Here is a 19378-nt window from a genome sequence, read left to right as displayed (position 1 = left end):
ATTAAGGAGACTGCGCATTCCTACCAGCAGGGGCGTCGCTGTGGAAAGCATTCGGAAGCTGTGGTTTTTGAGAACGGCCTTTGGTACTAACGCTTCCTTACACCAACCAGTGACAACTCTTGGCAAAACATGGGTCCTTTGAGAGTTGACCCACCATCTCAAAACTGCCAAAAGCTTTGGGAACCAAGACTAATGAAGATGGCTGGTGGAGAAGCTGGGGATACTGCTTGGAGTCAATGACTCGGTGTGACTAGAACATAATGGAGCTTTATTCTTCTCTGTGGCTGCTAACCTGTGTCTGAAGTCAGGCCCAGGTGGAGAATTTACAGCATGTTTTGAGCAAATGCATGCGAAATCTTTTCTTGGTTGCCTACTTTGGCTACACAAAATAATATATAAATGTTGGCAGTGCATTCACTCTGTTTTTGCAATTTTTATTGTTCTCCTAAGAAGTCTCTAAAGCTAGTGGGATCCAATAGTTCCTTATCTTGGCAAAATGTACTCTAAACGTTTTTACACCACTTCTATGGAATTTCAGGTTTAAGACTTTATTTACTTTATCTGCGAAGTGGGCACATAACTCCTACTTCATAAGGTTTTTGTGAAGATTGAATTATAAAGTATGTAAAGTGCCTATTACAGTATCTGGGCAATTAACCATATGTTAATTATCTTTTTCCCAGTCTTCTTTCCTTTTCCTAATTAATACAATGTTCGGGGCATTCTAACTTGTTAAATGGTTTTATAAATCCAGCAAACGGTAAGTCCTACAAAGTAAAAACAAAACAAAACAAAATACTGCAGGCAAATTCAATCCATCTTAAAGCAGAAATGCCAAGAGTTTTAGGGATATTTGCAAACCATATATCAGTCTTTGGTTCTGATACAGGAAACTCTTTAGTCTTATCTGAAAAATTCCAGCACAACATCTCAACTCGAAGCAAAACACTGTTGAAACATTTTCATATTTTACATTTTTTTAGGTGATGATAAAATACCGAAGAGGATAGGGGCATTTTAGACAAATGTAAATTTACAAAGATGTATTTGAGATGGCTGGGTTGAAAGAAGATCTCGTTTGTTTTCGCCTTTCTTTTTTTAATTTTGGAAATAAAAAAATGAATACCAAACACAAAGAAGACTGATAACCAAAATATATACGAGGCTTTTCAAACAGTTATTCTCGGCTCCGAGAGAGCTTGCCCACAAGAAGACGCTCAAACAGCAATGACACAGTGTTTGAACTGAGAGTGTCCCAAGCCCCAGGAGTCTCTCACTCTGTTGGCCCTCGGTTGAGACACAATGAAGGTTCACTTCACGCTGCCGAGTGGACACACAGCGTGAAAACAGAAAAGCGGAAGGACAGCATTTGGACGAGCCTGCCAGTCGAAATTGCATTTTCTCACACAGGGTGTATAACAGCCATGGGAAATGTCTTCATCCACACTCTTGTACAAATAACAGATGACACCTCTCTTTCAGAGGTACAACCCTCTTGAAAGAATCATTTAATTATTATATAGGATTTTTTTAGTTTTTTTTTTTTTTTTAAGTGGAAGATATGGTTTCAAGATGTCTTTCGGAGAAAGGGGATCAGAACCTGTCAGTAACTAGAAGGCATTCAGAGAATTTCTTGGCAAATGTAACACTGTGACATCATGAATTGCATTTATGGGGAGAACTTAGAAGGGCCTCATCAGGCTCTTAAAGAGAACCACCCCCCCCCCACACACACACATGACTTATTTCTTATTTTGTGCCTTTTGTTGGGGGACTGACAGGGATGCCTGCTGTGTTTAGTAGCCACAGGGGCCCCACAGCCTTTGATGGGGGAGGGGGTCTATTCCTTTGTCTTAGTTGACCTGGAATTACTTCTGATACAGTTGAAAAGTTTGCAGGGGATGAGACGTGGGAGGCAGAAGAGCTTCGAGTCAACTCCACAATTCTGCAGGGAGGACAAACCTGTGGCTTAGAAAAGCTCAACGATGGATATTTGGTGTGGAAAGAAATTCTTCAGGCTAAGACCCAGATGGCCATGGCTTAAGATAAGAACTTGATTGCTTTGCATAAAAGCACAGGCTTTCTACAAGGGGTCAAGGAAGGAAGCAGTAAGGATTCTCAGAAATAAAGAGACACAAGAGTTTGTGGTAGACAGAAACGGTCAAGTTCAAGATAAGGGGCAGGGGCTCTGGAAGAATAAGGCATCCAAAAGATCAATCTTTGAGTGGGATTCTTTGAAGCTACCTGGTATTTAATTATTAGAAATTATTTGTTGATTATCTCTTTGCTGTTGTCTGGTTGACATCAATCCCCAAATTCAGCTAAATTCAATTTGAGACAAAGACCTCATCAATTTCCTTGGAAAGAAAAATAACAAATTTTTTAAAAATATTTTCATCACTATACAGTACATGAAAGAGGAGGATGGTAACGAGATGAGAGAAATATTAAGAATTGAGTAGAGGCAGAATATTAAATTAAGAAGGGGTTGCAAGAAATGCAAGCTCCTATAGGAATGTCCCAAAATATTGGGAAGTTGGTGAATAATACAGGTTGTTCACAATTTTGTATATGAAAATTGGATTCACTTTCAAATATCGTCATTCAGTAAATACACAAAATTTTGAAGGCTCGGGGACATCAAGATGCTGACACTTGAACGGCAATCTCAATATTTCAGTCTGGATTTAGCGCAGTGTTTCATTCAATTAGCTGTACTTCTTTGGATGTGGCGTACATCTGCAGAGGCTTCACATAAAATCCAGACTTCTAAGTGTGATATTTAAGGCCCGTGGCCCAACCTATTCCTCACTAACTTGTGCTTTGCCCTGTAAGAGTTTTTCAATAGACATATTTGCAGGAGAAAACTTGTCCCTAACTTGATCTGGGGGAGAAACGACTTATGAGAATAAGTTATGACATAGGTTATGCAGAAAAAGACCCACATCTTGATAATGAGAAATAATTTTTTGACTGCTGTAGTTCACAGCACCCCTTCTTCTGAGGAAAAATTACTATTCCTGACAAAATACCCAGCGATTTTCCGCTGAACTTTAACAGGATTCAGCCTTATTCTGGGACCTTCACCCACCCATTTGACTCAGCTAATTGTCAGTCAAGAATCCAATAACCTTTAAGGAGATTTTTTTTTTCTCTATGTATCTTACATAACTATCCGTATTTAATAGATAACCCAACAAGGTTACCTATTCTATCTCTTGTCCTATAAGATACTTGACAGTAAATCCTTGAATTGGTCCATTCATTAGGCATTATTTTTCATCTCTTATAGAAGATTGTAATAAAACTTTGACTCATCATTATAACCAAATTATGTGAAAAGTTCTTTTTAATACAAAAAGAATATTTTGATTGCCTTAAAGCAACCAAATATGGTGGCCCACATGGTGCTGGCAACTAGGATTATATTAGAACAAACAAATAACACAAAACATATATACAGATACACACATATGTACTTATATGTATAGATATAAAGGTAATACATGTAGTTTGGATAAATATATGTTAGAATTCCTTGTTGAAGTAAATTATAGATCTATGCTGCCAAATATGGTAGCTCTTTGGTATGTGTGGATGTTGAGCCCTTAAAATGTCACTTGTTCAAACTGAGATGTGTTGCAAGTATAAAATACACATTTGATGCTAAAGACTGTAAAAAAAAATGCAGAGTATCTAAAAATATTCATATTGATTATGATGTTGAAATAATATTTTAAATTAAGTTAAATATGTTAGTAAAATTTATTTTTTCTGGTTCTCTTTATTTCTTCTTTAATGTGATGTCAGGAAAACTTAATGATACACATACAGCTTGTATTGGTGGCACATATTTTATGGTCATGGGCCACATCGCGACGTTTTGGTCTGAACAGTGAACCATGTACATGATGGTGGTCCCATAATCTAACTTCAGAACCAGCTCAAAATTAGCTTAGGACCAGCTCCAAATGGTCCTGTTATGTTTGACAAGATACCGAGCTGCTTCTCAGAGAGAACAGAGCAAAACCAACAGTCACGCAGCAGAGCATGAGTAGAGGAGAGAACTTTGACCTCCAGCTGCTCCTGGAACCTACACCTCACCATCCCCCCACCCCCAACAGAATCAGAGGGCCGGACAAAACCTGAACTTGAACATGGGAGCTCTTTCAGAGGCCAATTCTGTGTCCAGAAGGATCTGGACACGCACACTTTGCCGTAAATGGCCAAGTTCCAACATCCTCCAATTAAAACTTGCCCGCCAACATTTCCACATACTTGCTCCCCCTAAACATTTCAAAACCCACCCCGAACCCAGGGTTGAGGTCGTTTGGGCTTTTCAGCATTGGCTTCCTCTTCTTCTGTGTGGTGCCATTTATAATAAAATAATCAGTCTTTCCCCACTGCAGTTCTAAGTGTTGAGTGTTTGGCTCTGCCAGCCCCTGGTGAATGAACTCTTTCTGTTCTGTAACATAAGATTATAATAGAGCTGATTTCCCTAGAAGAAATGGAAAGTATATGCTTCAGGATGATTTTTTTTTTTTTTTTTTTTTTGGTCACCGATGGAAGCGATATCTGTGGCACCTGGCCATCGGTTCCCTGTCGCTCACAGCACCTCAACTTTTGAGTGCACAGTTGACACCCCGATCGGTGGGCACTGACCTGCTCAGCACAGGGGAGCCTGTCCCCACAGCGCTACATATTCGGAGGGTGCTGCAGCCCCCAGACCTAGCTTGGTGGTCCTCACATCACCATGAGTTCTTTGTGAAGGGCCCAGAACCCTGCACAAGGACACAGGTCACAGGGGCCACATCAGCAAGCAGTAAGTGCCACTGCCACGTTAGCAAAAGCTTCCCGTGGTGGCGAGGGGCTGGCCGGTCCCTTCGCTGTGGAAATGTTCTCAGGTCGTAGCGATGGAAAGCACAGATGAGTTCCATTTCCTCCATCAGTTTGATGGCAGAGAGAGCCCTTTGTGCCTATAGAGTCAATGGAACCAAAACCAAATTTCCAAACTCGAAATATTAAGCCCTCAGGTCTACACTCTCTGTGTGGTCAACACTCTCCTGCTAACGATTACCAGAAAGTTCCTTCATCCAACAATGCTCCAACACCTGAAGGTTAAAACCACGCTGCCATGACAACGTTCAAGGCTACATTGGGTCCAGAGCTTTATGCTGGCTAAAAGTTCTGAATGTGTATCATTATTCTAAAAATGTGTTTTGTATTTTTTAACTACAGTTAACATACAACATCGTATTAGTTTCAGGTGTACAACATAGTGATTAGACATTCATAACAAAGTGATCATTCTGATCACCATACATAGTTATTTCTATATTGTCTACTATATTCCTTACACTACAAATTGGTAGTTACAAAAGAGTCATCGGGATGTAAACTGAATGTTTATTATGACATTAACCTAACCCGAAGTTATTTGATTATTCACCCGGAGTGGGTTTTTAATGCTGCAAAATGGTAGAAGGCTGGACTATTATCTAAGAGTCAGCAGCAAAGCTATAGGATATTTCTGAAATTTCAAACATAAATAGGAAGAGCATCATCCAGGGAGTAAATTTGAAGGAACAGTGGGAGGAAGAATAAAGCTAGGTTTTTGTTTACTTTTTCAAGCCCAGCTTGGACAATAAAACCAATTTCACACATCTTGTCATGCATACGCTTCTCACATTTGGACTCATTCCGATCTTAATTTTTTATCTTCTTGTCTTAAAAACTTAGTTCAATGTTGGATGCATACTGCTCACATGATACATTTTTAATAAATAAATAAATGCTTCTAGTGCGTGTGTGTGTGGTGTATGTAATCTAGTGCTTTGTGGGGAAAGTTGCTTAAAAAAATACACTGCCTGAGCCTGGAACAAGATAAACATATGAACTTACCAGCTGGGAAGTCGACAAGGTGATTTCTCACAGCTTAGCAGCGCTGATGAAGAGCTGACCCCAGGTAGAGTTCAGAGGTCTGAGCGAATGAAATCTCTTACACTTTATCAACACTGGCGAGAGGATATTTAACAGCCACACTGATCACAAAAGGTTTACATCATCAGAATTAATGAGGTATTAAACACTTGACTGAATCCAGGAAAATTTGTCAAAGCCGTCTGCCATGGGCTATGGATCCCTCAGCAGCTCATTAAGCACCTGGAGCAAACACCGGCGGCACAGGTGGGGCGGCCGATGAGAACTGCAGGAAAGGTCTCGGCCATCAGGCGTCGTCATGCCGTCCCTCCTTGCCCACCACGCCCCCACCCCAAGCTTCTTGTCGCACTTTTTCATTATTTCCTAGTCCTTCCTATCTCCTCAGAAGGTCCCCTAGTGATGGATGAAGTCTAATAAACAGAAGAGGTTTAGAAACTGTGTAACATGATGGCTTCTTTTCCTCTAAAGCTGTATTTGATCAGGGATCAAACTGTGCTTTCTATAAACCAGGCACTTATTATTTTTCTAGTTTGTCAATCTGAACCTCACACACCCCTATCTTCTAAAGCCAGGGTACATCATGACACATAAGGAAACTCACTCACAGTCACCCCGCCTCATAGCCATATAGCAAACAGTTGCTAACTGCACAATGCACGGCTTCTTTAAAATACCTAGAAATATGAAAGGAAGGAGAAAGTGAAATTTAAGCAAGATAGAACCTAAGTGTCATTTTAAAAGTTGATAAAATAAATCAAAATTGTTTAGTAATTTAAATAAATATGAAATACCTGGTTGACATCAAATTTTCTCGTTAAATAATGGTCATCGAAAAGTGCATGGAGGATTAGATAGATGATAAATGGTAGACAGGTAGATAAATAAATAGGTTTACATTTAAGTTAACTTTCTCCCTTTCTCCCAGATCATTCACCTATTTAACAATTTGTGTTTATCTCCACCCACGCCGTCAGGAAGGATGCCATGTAATTGAGGAAAGAAGACCAGTAGGAGACTGAGAGATCACCATCTTCGAGTGAACACGGAGTCACAACAGGTGAACCAAGCTTTGAGAGGGGTCCCCATTGCTCGCCAGGAATCTCAGTAGGAGCGACTTCTGTATATTGAAATCCTACCCACCAGTACATCAGGTGACTATCTTTGGAGACAGGGTCTTTATAGAGAGAATCAAGTTAAAATGAGTTCGATAGAGTGTTACATAACCCAATATGACTGGTGTCCTTATAGAAAGAGGAGATTAGGGCACCAAAACATGCAGAGGGAAGGATGATCACGTGAGAACATGGGAGAAGACGGCCATCTACACGCCAAGGAGCGGGGCCTTGAAGAGACCAATCTTGATGGCACTTGAGTTTGGACTTCGAGCTTCCATCTCTGTTGTTTGAACCCCCCACCCCCCACCCCGCCGCACCTCCCCATTTGTTTGTCACAGCAGCCCTAGCTGTGACGCAGAACCAACACGGAGGGGGCGTGCCATCGAAGGGTTGCCTACAGCTATGAGATTATCAAGGGAGACAGATTAGGGGAGAAAAAAAGTGCTTCGAGTACAGAGAATGGTCCATAAAACATCAGGGCAATTAGACGGGTGAGGGCTTTCAAGAATCTCTGGGCGTATCTCACTAGAGGATCAAAGGGGAGCAGAGGTGTGAGGATGAATCTGGGGCTCTAAGCAGGGCTCAGGTCTCGGCAGGTAGCAAGTGATTGGTTAATAAGACCCATTGACTTTGAAGCAAGAGAAGAAAGGGTCCTACACTGTTGAGGACAAGATGCTGTCAAAGTTGAATTTTACCCTCTCTGCTTCGTCCTTAGCCATTGTGATCATTCTCTGCTTTGTGACTCATCACTATTTTCTTTTGTAACAGGGAGTGCCACCTGACAGAACCCAGGAGGGAAGCTACCTTTACAGAAGGATATTCATTTATTGGCAGAGATTCCTAGGGAAGCGAGAATCGATTGATTACAACAGATGGAGATAAGGCATTTGAGGGAGTGAACAGCTGCATGGGTCTATGTTTTTTTCCCCATGATTTCAAATTTATAACAAAACAGATACAACTCATCACCACAGATTGAGCGCATTTCAAAAGCAATGAGCAACCACATGAGTGAAACATTTTACTATATATTTTTATATGTATAGTATAATTAACATATATAGTAAAATACTTATATAATTATAAATAGTAAAATGTTGTATATCTGTAGCTATATATATATATAACATATATACCTATAGAAACAAAGGTATTATTTAAAAAAAGAAACGTTCTTAAAACCACGGGGTCAGTGATTAGATAAGTCAATAGAATTCAGTCATTGACTAATATTATTCGATAGTACAATTGAAATTGTCGTGTTTTGTAAAGCAAGATTAGATCATATTAAGGAAGAAAGCCTAAGTCATATTTGAAAGAGGAAGCATTAAATAGGATTAAATGCATGGTTTACAGAACCATACTTCCTTGCTTGAAATCCTATCGATTAGCTGTTTAAACTTGGGGAAGTCACACAACCTCTCTGTGCCTCAGTTTCTTGGCGTCAAAATCACATTAAGAATAATGACAGCTTCTATTATGGGATGTGCCATCCACTATAACAAGTGCTTTATGTATATTGCCTTATTTAATAATCCTCAGAATAACTTTATTATGTAAGTATTACCGTTAACCCCATTTTGCTGAGGAAGAAACTGAGGCAGAGTCATTAAGTAACTAGCCCAAGGTCACAGAGCTAGTAAGTGATGCAGCTGAGATGTGAACCCAGGCCATCTTTATGTTGTCAGAAATATTGGACGCGCAAGCAACAGATGGCAAGGTGTACACGAGCATTAAGTTTTCTTACGTAAAACCTGCAGAAGCATCTAACCACCTACTAAGTGGATTTCCTTCATAAATTGATATCTCACCCCTTTAACTCCGTAACCTTCCACATGCCCCCTCATGCTTTATACTCCAATAGCAGATTACTTACTCTTCCCCCAAAAGCAACCACGTGTCTCTGCCTTTACGTAGTGTGTCCCTTACTCCTAGAATTCCCACCCATTCATTTCCCTACCTGGAAAGGTCCTGCTACACTGTATGAATCCAGCTTGAATAAAAACCTCTCCCCTAGCCTCCTCTGGGAACCCAGCCCCACAAGCCCCATCACAGCAGAACAGATGTCCCTTGTGTGCAACCACCGTGCCTTGAAAATACACCTAGTGGTTTGATTGTCCTGAGAAATTTACACTTTTATAATGACATTGTCACAGTTCTAGGTCTCACCTAGATTCTGAGTTCTTAGCCCATTCACTGAGTGCTGTTATGGCTAGCATAAACTCTTACTTATTGACAATCCGAGCTTTGAACATTTGAATGGACACAGGAGATGTGAATAACAATAAGAAAGAACATTTTATTGTTATTATTATTATTATTTATGCCTATAGCACCTGGTCTTCTTAGGTGGCCTCCCATCCAAGTACTAACCAGGTCGAACCCTGCTTAGCTTCTGAGATCAGACATCAGGCTTGTTCAAGGTGGCATGGCCATAGACCATAGACCTTAGCTCTACTGGGGCATGAACCCAGGACCTTCTGTGTGTAAAACAGACGTGCTAACTGCTACTCTATGGAACGTTTTCTTAAAGTACTCTCTGCTGAATCGCTACCAGAGATCACAGATAGAGAGGTCTTTCTATATTTTCATGTATTGGAGGCAAAGTTACTCAATTAGCAATTTTGTACCTTGAGTAATATTACGTAATAAGTACATATTTGAGGTTCATATAATTGGCGTCAATGTTCCCTCTGTAAAGCATGAATAACACCCTGAGTTTCCTTCTCCAGCACGCTGCAGCCACGTGCAGGCAGCAGTGAGGAGCAGGAAGAACGTGTGCTTCAGACCCGCGCTGCTCTGTGGCTGGATGAGCTCGGGGCAGCCATCTCCTCCCTCTGGGGCAGGTTTTCTCCACTTTTATATAAGTGGAGTTAATAACCTCGATTTGCAAGACTTTGTAAAAAAAAAAAAAAAAGGAGAATAGTCTGCATTAATGTGCAGAATAAAATAAGTACTAAATAAATAGAAAATATCACTATTATTGTGATTAGTTATTACTAAATATGAGAATAATATTGTAATACATGTAGTATATGGGGAGAGAGGGAGAGAGAGAGAGAGAGAGCGAGAGAGAGAGAGAGAGAGCGAGAGAGACTAGATACCAGATGGAAGACTAGGAGGAAATTTTTTACTTGAGGATGGATGATGTTTGTTAGATAGCGAATCAGTTAAATTAGAAAACTTAGTAAAACCAGATCAATGGACATTTATAAGAAACAGAGAAAATAAGGAGCAGGGGTTGCTCACTTTTCACTTCCATTCATGGGAAATAATATAGTTGAAGTGTAATAAAATAGTCCAACCGAGTCTTGGCCAAAGCTCATTGTCCTCATGATAATGTAAAATAACAATGCATCACAAGTAAATTTGGAAATAAACTAAGCAGAAATGAATTGCATACAGTCTACTTCTACCTTAAACAGAAACCTGGGAAGGAGCAAAGGAAAGATTTGTACAATAAACCGAGAATTCACTCTTTGTATTTGGGATTTTTTAAGTGCTTTGCGTGAGCAGGAAAGACTTCTTCCCTATTGCTTCTTTCCTTTTTGAGGGAGTTCAAATATTATCGCACCGTGGCCTCTTTCTGCCTCTTTAGCGGAGCACTGAGTGTAGTCGTCCCCTTCACGCCTTAACCTGTACTGAGTCTGCCTCCACGTAGGGTGGCCTATGGCTGGATCAGTGAGTGTGGCTAATTCGGATTCTAGTGCAAGTCCGACTGCCCACATATGCAAGCCTTGACCTCCACCTATTCTTTATCCTAAAGAGGGAATACTGTGGCTCCTACTCGTTATTGATTTCTCAGTTAGTTCATGACCCAGGTCACAGCAAAGAGAACTGTGGTTTATTTAGCCGCTTTCAAGTCACTCTGATGTGTGAGCTGTGGACCTTGAGCAATGAGCAAGGTGTGAAATTTTGTAGAACAAACTGTGCCTGGAATGGTCTGGGCTTTGGGCGTGGTGTGAAAGATGGCAGTGAGCTTCGGTGGCGATTTCCTGAGCATAGACCATTTGGTGTGTTTTTTTTTGTTGTTTTTTTTTGTTTGTTTTTAATTTTTGTGACTTATAGCCTGCATTGCACAATGCAACTAATTTTTCAGCTGTAGAATTGGCTTTATGACTATGTGGCTTGGGCAAGAGGCTCTGAACCTTTGCTACAGTTTGCCATTAGCTGGTTGCTGCTTATGTGGTGACAACGACTAGATCTCTGTGATGGTTTATCTGAAAGAATTCCACAGTAAAGTTTCTGGAATCTTCTCAAACCCCAACAAATGTGTGGCCTGCCATGGGGGGCAGGCTGCAGCACCTCGGTCTTGCCCTAGACTTAGTTTATGTGTATGAAGAGCAGAAACCATGGGTAGAAGATGCTGCCCTCATCCTCAGAGGCGTTGGAAAAAGAGGAAACAAAAAATTTTCAGACTCTGGTTTGCCAACTACAGAACTTTTGGGCATCAGCAGCTAAAGAATACGCGCTGTGTTTGACCCTAAGGAGAGTGAAATATGAATGGGTTACAGGGCACGACGAGAGTTCTAGATTTAAACTCTCACCCTGAGCCCTAGGTAGGAGCCTGGATGGGCCGCTTCCAATTTCAATGAGGATTCAAGGCCAAGGACGAAAATTTCAGGGCTAGAACTAGTAGTGGCTTTGCCACGGGGTCAAGCATCAAGCCACTCACCTGCGCCTCTTCCCACCGTCCGGTGTCAGGTTGGTTCTGTATTGCCTAATTACTTATAAAGAAGGAAATCCTCTCTAAGATTTCTTTTTTAAGTTTTAAGAATATTAAAGATACATAAAAGGGGAACAGTCTTCGTGTAGCAGGACTAAAAATGCCTTCTCATACAAGAGCGTGCTGGATTCCACGCTGCTTTGCAGAGATCCTGTTCAATTAAGCACTTTTGCCTGAACCATGAGGCTCGGTGAAGGGGTGGGGGAGCAAGAAAAACACTATTCTGGCCCATCAGGGAGTTTTCATAACTGGATGTTATGGGCGTAGTAAATAGTGTCAAAATTAACCTCTTGTTGAGAGGTTTCCAACAAGGTTTAAATAGCAAGCCTTAAACATCAGCATATTGGGACACTGTTATGCGTCCCCAGCAATGGCTCAACCAAGACAGCCGCCTTCTCGAAGGACTGTAATAATTCCCTGCTGCGGTCTTTGGTGACGCGAGGGCTGGGCTGGGAAGTAATTTCGTCTGAGTTAACTCTTTGAGCAGCAGGAATTGCTTTCGTCCGCTAGTTCTAGGGCTTTGATGCCGGCGCCATAATAATCTCGTCTTTCGTAGGAACAAGTGAGAAATGTAAAATAGTGAGGAATCTTAAAAGTAATGAGGAACGTCAGAAACTCGGTGTTAAACACTCTTCTGAGGCTGTGAAGGGAGAAATCTATTCCTTCCAATGAGAAAGGGTTTGAACTTCAAATGCTGAAAGAACATGGTCTCCACCCACGTGGTGAGAGTCCCGCCCAGGGAGCCTGACCCTACTAAAGAAAATTAAAAGTGGGGAGTACTTTATAGTCTCTGGAATTTTAACGCAAAAGCATAAGAAAAATGCTTGATTTGGGACCTAATTTTGTGGAAATTGAGTATATTTGGACTTCAATTTGCAAAAGAATTTAATCTCCCTATTTCAATAATCCCTCAGCAATGTTACAGTGGCACAGTGTTTATATTCTAATTCGGGCCAGCTCTCTATTGACATTTTGTTATTGGAATATAATTAGGTTATCAATCAAGCTCAAAACAGATTTCATAACAGGCTGTTTTGAGCTATGGTTGGGGGGAAAAATGTAGACTGGAAAATCAACTAGAGATTAAATTCTCAACCTTGGAGTCAATTCAACTAATGTGCTCTTCTGACCAGTTTCAGGGCTTTGCGGATGGGGGTGGTGTCGGGGAGGTCAGGGCTGCTCACCGGGGCCTCCCGAAGGGTCCTCCAAGAAGCAGTGTCAGCAGTGGGGGAGAGGCCCCCTGTGAGTAGGGAGAGGGCAGGCTTGTGAAAGGTTCTTCCCCCACCCCATGGGGAGCACACAACACAAGGAGGACATCATGTGGAGGGAGGGGGAAGGGAAGGGCTCCCTGCCTGTTCTTCCAGTACCCCCCATCCCTCTCCCACCCCCCGTGAAGCGAGGTCAGTTAGGGAAACACTCCCAGCTCCTCCATGTTCCAGAACTCACCACATCGTGGAGAAGTTAGTGACTAACCCCGGAGTAATTCGGGAGATAACGAATGGTACATACTTGGCACAACTCTAGAACAATCTGAGTTCTCTTCTGTTTCTGTATGTTATCCGTGGTGTAGTTTTCACTTCCGGGGGCAGAGGTTTGCAGGGGCCTGAAGATACCTACCGATGAAAGAGTAACTCTTTCTAATAGGAGGAGGGGTGTACCAGAGAGCCCGCCCTCCCGGACAAAGGGACTACATCCTCCCATCTGTGATCGGTCATTAATAAAGGTGGTATTTTGCTTCCATCTCATAATTACCTAGTTTATTTTTGAGAATTATTATTTTTTGCAGCAGTCTGCATAGATAAAGGGTGAAGAAATTTCAGTTCCTTTCGGGGAAGAAAAAGGGCAAAAAACGAGTGAGTCTCGTCATCGGGAATGGATGTCCCTTATTATAGGACCGCGAGGAGAGAGACCGGAGTGGGACCAGGCCGGGATTGCGTGGGATGCGCTCTTTCCGTCTGGAAATAGCTCCGAGTCAGCATCGGTTGTGCCTGTGTGTCAGGCTCAATTAACACAATGCTGGGAATGAAACTGAATTAATTTCATTTTTATGTGTGACATCACCTCAAGCTGCCTTTCAGTGAGAAGAAAATCCTGAGTCCATGTCATTGATATTCCCTATCCTTACATGCATGTCACTGTTGACCAGGCTCTGAGGGAAGCAGAGCAGGTCCCCACGAGCCAGTTCCTGGTAAGGTGTCCTCGTGACTGTATGACCTCATACATGCTTAGGAAAAAAACAGAAGTGCCCGAGCCATCTTCGTCAGTCAATGCCTTTCCGCCCACGTTCAAACTCACTCAAAGAAAGGACAAGCTTTTTCTACCTTTGAACACGTGAACTTCAGGGCCCAGGTGATATATTTTGAGAGTGAGACAAACAGAACCAAACCCGCCACCTCTCTCTACTGGTCCAGCCAGTGTGAAAGGAAGCCATGCTATCACCTTTTGATCTCTTGCAGTGTGAACATATTTCTCTGAATTCAGTCAAGCGTATCCCCCAAACCTCCTTGTATATCACAACACTGATCCACCCACTGTGTGCATGTAGCAGAAGGAGCATTGGGCCTGAAGGCTTCTGGAGTCTGGTGAAGGCTTAAACATACTATAGTATCTTCCTAGTATCTTTAAGCCTTGATTTTTTTTTTTTGTTTTGTTTTTCACATATAAGAAGCATCATTTTAGCCTCATCTTTGTTGTTGCAAGAGGTTAGACTATAGACTCTAAAGCCATACTAGTTGGGCTCAAAGCCTGGCTCTGCCTCTGATTAGCTCTGAGTCCTCATCCCAATTAAATAATGACTCCATGCCTCAGCGTTCTCATCAGTAAAATGAATATGACAAATGCATCTCTACATCGTAAGGTCGTTCCAATAATTAATAAACAGTGAATAAATGTAAAGTTCTTAAAATAGCGCCTGGCGTATGATTCGTGTCAAAAAAAGTGTAGTTATTAGTAATGACAAGATAAAATCCAAGCCTCTGTGTCTGTCACTGAAGACTCTTCACAATAATTAGTCTGCCTCTCGATGTCCGCCACACATCAACCCTGGGACCATGACCTTCTCTGGACATCATGAGAGCAGAGCCCTGTGTAATCCCTGTTCTACGTCATGGTATCTATGTACCATATATAGAGAGTTAGTGAACTAATTCAGCCCATACACACTCCGCCTTGTTCTCTGTCCTTGTCAGAGACATCCAGATTCTGTGTTTTTCACATTCATGAATAGTACTCTCTGGTGGGTCCTCTCTCCGTTATTTTCCAAGATTAATTTTACCTTTTTCTCAAAGTCTGTTTGAAAGGCTATCTGTTTCATGTAGTTGATAAGGTAACAAAATACTGTAGTCAGAATTGGCATCGTCGTTCTGATGTGAGAAAGATATGAGGATCGGAAATGTAGCAACTTTTTCCAGAAGTTTTGTTGAGGCGGAGCCTAGAAATTTAGAAAAGTAGCTACGGGGAGATGTGGGGTCTGTGGAGGAGGGAGGCTATGGAGTTTTTGCCATACCTTCAACTCTCCTTGAGCCCAGTTGGGAACTTTCTTTGACGTACTCCTGCTTTGATAGGAAGAACTGACAACTTCTTAATTATGAGTAGAGTTTGCAGAGAAACGTTTAGAATTCTTGCCTTTATTTTTATCTCTAACTCCCACTCTAAGTTATAACAATGTGCCTGATATGCAAATAGAGCTCCAACACAAGTTCCCTCCATCTCGGTCCAACGAGCTCCTCCCGTCAGGACATTCTGCAACCATCATTGCTTGAGGATGAGGAAAAAAGAAATCTTTGAACATGAGAGACCTGGCACCACGTTTATACATGCATTAAAACAGGAGAAAATATACGTTGTTCTCAATTATTCCTTTGACATAGGTGGGGAATGTACTAAAACCTCCTTGTAAAATAAATAGATAGATAGATGATAGATAGATAGATAGATAGATAGATAGCCCTCGCTGTGTGAATCGGAACGTGGCATCACAGAGGTTTCACACGTAAAAGAAAATATGACAAGTTGAGTGCAGGGCAACAAATTTGAAACCTGTTCTAATTATCACAACCTTAGTCTCTTATTAGCAGTGATATCTTACCGGTAATGGAAAAGAATCCGTGTGTTTTAATTTCAAGGCCAAGATAATTTAGATGAAAGCATTGCTTGTTCTCATTATTAATAACCACTCATGAATATTATGACAAGAATTAGTTTTTTTTGCCCTGCAGTTACAGCTGTGTTTCTATATCCAAGCTGGCCTTTAATTTCTTAAACCTTTTTTTGGCTGTGGGAAAAAAAGAATCAGGAAAAAATACATCTTTAGAAGAAAAAAAAGGTTTAATAATTATTGTATTAACCCACAAGAAAGCTTTGGGCATTAATCTGAAACTGGGCCTTTAGCCCATATATCCATAACATAAATATCTTTTCTATACGGATGAAAAGTTCAAGGAGCTGAAATCTGGAAAAGTCCATTTTTCCTAAGAACTCTCTAAAGGGGAGAGAAGCCAGAGCTGACACCAACTGCAAACTATTAGAAAAGCCAGAAATGGGAAATTTTTCCACTATTTAAGCTCGAGAGCAGGGCTCCCCAACCCCTGGGCCATGGATCAGCACTAGCCCGTGGCCTGTTAGGAACATGGCTGCACAGTCACGTGGGCCAGCGAGCGAAGCCTCATCTGTATCTGCAGCCGCGCCCCGGCACTGGCATCACCGCCTCAGCTCCGCCTCAGATCATCAGGCCTTAGATTCCCATAGAAGCACCTGCTCCTAGTGCCAAATAGTTTGGGGACGGCTGCTCCAGATAGCATCAGTGTGGCAACGTCTCTTTTGCATTCATTCACACACTGAGTACATAGTGTGTGCCAACTATTGTTTTAAATACTCAGTGTAGGATGCTCAATAGCTATATCTTTTTTAAATGATACGAATGCCACTGGCCGTATCGTCAGCACATGGGTGGACATCTGATCATCTGTCCTAAAAGATTTCCCAGGGATTTTCAAAATGGAACCAAGGACAGAGAATCAAGTAGTGATAGTGACATTGCCTGTGGCTTGGGCATTAGCAATCGTCCTATGTCCCAGTGCGTCTGGAAGGGAGCTGGCATGAAACAGACATGGAAACTCAGCAGAGGTGAGAGATGCATAGAGAGATCTCTGGTATTTCTGGAGTCCTAGATCACTTCCATCATGTTTCATTTTCTAATGAGTTTTGCCACGTTTAATTAAAATATCTAGTATTTATGCAGGAGTCCGGTGGGGTCAAAGGAGAAAATGCATTGTGTGATGTGGTCATTGAGATCACAAAGGGAATCCTAGGTGCCCTGGGAGCTTAGAAAATAATGTCCCAGCCCAGCACTGGGGAAGGCAGTATTAGCCAGAGAGAGGCGTCAGTTATTATTTGTGTTTTTAATTTAGTTTAATTTAATTTAATTTAATTTAATTTAATTTAATTTAATTGTTTTAGCTCTTTTTTGTGTGTGTATGGAGCAAGTCTGGAGATGTGGGTGGAGAAAGATGTAAGATAGTCATACTAGGGATTTTAAGAAGGGGTTACGAAGACGAGCAAGGACGAGAAAGTAGGAGACACAAGGAAGATAGAAATTAATGACAATGTTGGACAGTGGAAGGAAAGAAGCCTTCAAGACACAGCATCGAATCTTTTCTTTGTGAGCAATGTAGCTGGGTTAGTATATTGGATTAAGCAAAATAATTCACTTACTTGAAGTACCAGGGAACATAACTATGTTAAGCTGTCTTAATGGCCGATTTGTGAGGTTTCATACCAATTTTTCTCTGTAAGTGGATCCTGGCAGCCCCATGCTGGTCTACACTATCATGGAACATTGTCCACACATCTCGAGTGGAAAAAAAAAATATTATCAGGAAGAGTTGGAGTTTTAAATAAAATTGGTAAATTAAAAGGCAAGTCATTACATGAGTACAAACTCAACGGCTATAATTTTATGGCCTTAGTTTTTCCATCTCTGAAGTGTATAATAAAATTCTACCCTTGAATCTGTCTCATGGTTAAAGGCGTTTGCACACGAGATGTGACTGACAGACATTATGTTAGCCATCAGAAGTTGCCAGCCTTTTCCTTTCCGCCTGTCAATTTTGAAAAGGAAGGACGGTTCTACTCTTTTTGTGTGAATCTTAAGTGCCTAGACATCGTGCACATTTCATTTTGGGAGTGAATTGCCTTCAATTTGCTAAACTAAATTAAGACCATTTGGGGGAATGAACTTACAGTTGTGGCTGAGCGGCGACATTGGCAGCATAAGCGTGTACAAGGAAAAACGCTCACCTGGGTCCGCCCGTTTCTCACTTGGGGCGTTTTTATAGGGTCTCTTCTTGGAGTTCTCTCGTTTTCCTCTCTGGCAATGTTTTGCAAGTTTTTTTTTTTTTTTTTAAAGAAACGATTTATTTTCAGGACAGTCATTATTTCACGAAATTACTTCCTTAAATTCTTCTGACTTCCTGCGAACTGCATCTTCTAGGACACAGACTTCTGTTCTAGGGGCAGAAAAAACCAACAGTAACACGCACATCTGGATTTCACTACTGGTTCAAAAGGTGATCTTAGGTAAGATTTGACTCTTCGTGTTTTGTTCCTCTACCTGAAATGTGAGAGTTCAAAAGACCTGCCATCAATAATCTGGCTAGAGAAATATCAACTTGGTATCAAATTCTATTTTACTTAATTATAAAAAGAAAACAAGAAGCCCTTCCTTTAACATTCACCGAGCTTGCTCGTGCACGTGGAGATCCAATACGCAGAAGGAATGTTTGATGTATTAAATAGTCTAATTCACAAATTCTGATTTGAAAGTAACACTTCCTCTTTATATAGTGGTGCGTTTGATGTTTCAGAGACAGGAAAGGACGGAGAATCAAGTTTTACCCTGGGAAGTCACTAGTAAAATTTCAGTTACTCTACTTCTGATGACTAATCTTAGGAAAAAAAAAAAAAGAAAGTAAAATGTGCAAAGATCGTTTTTAGAAATGAAAAGATGGAAAAACATAAAAGTGGTGAAGTATTTAACTATAACCAAAGGACTTCACATTGACAGTGTATAAGAAGATATTACTGAACACAGCAGAAAATATTAGAATTCCCATTCGTGTACTTGTTTTTTCATAATCTTTATTCCTATCTTGCTTTGCTTTTACGTTAGATTATACTAAACATGATAGCCTATGTGTATAAATTATTAAAAAAGTGAAGAAATACATAACAAAATATTTTGGAATACATGATGTAAATTTAATAATTAAGTGTGATAAGTGAAAGAGTGGAGAATACTGGATTAAATTCAAAACACTGTTGAGAAAAAATAGATGTGAATGTTTATTGACTCACCTCAGGAGAGGGACGTCACCTAGGTCCTACTTCAAGGCCACCTTGCTTGCCATTCTTTCTTCCAGAGTCCTCCTAGCTCGCTCCCAAAGCCCTCTAGGTCTCTTCAAACATTACTTTTCTCCCGAGCCTTTCCTCTATATCCTCATCCCAATGTCAGATATATAACCTGCTACTCTATTTTTCTTCTTAGCACTAACCACTTCCTATTAACCTATTATCCTTTTTACTTATTTTTTACAGTGCG

At 41.0% G+C, this 19378-nt stretch overlaps 1 long non-coding RNA gene and 1 pseudogene across 1 annotated transcript; both read right to left on the bottom strand.

Annotated features, from left to right (window-relative positions):
* Positions 1-9379: 9379 nt before the first annotated feature.
* LOC118609232 lies at positions 9380-9495 on the bottom strand (annotated as a pseudogene).
* A 1870-nt stretch (positions 9496-11365) lies between these two features.
* On the bottom strand, positions 11366-18327 carry LOC107514847. The gene is made up of 3 exons (XR_001597892.2): positions 18079-18327; positions 17494-17629; positions 11366-13394 (listed from the first exon to the last, which is right to left on the bottom strand). It is a non-coding gene; the product is annotated as an uncharacterized LOC107514847 (long non-coding RNA).
* Positions 18328-19378: the final 1051 nt, after the last annotated feature.

This window comes from Rousettus aegyptiacus, unplaced genomic scaffold, assembly GCF_014176215.1.
Source record: "Rousettus aegyptiacus isolate mRouAeg1 unplaced genomic scaffold, mRouAeg1.p scaffold_m13_p_10, whole genome shotgun sequence".
Lineage (NCBI taxonomy): Eukaryota > Metazoa > Chordata > Mammalia > Chiroptera > Pteropodidae > Rousettus > Rousettus aegyptiacus.
The sequence above is the reverse complement of the archived record's forward strand: the minus strand, read 5'-3'. Positions and strand labels throughout refer to the sequence as shown.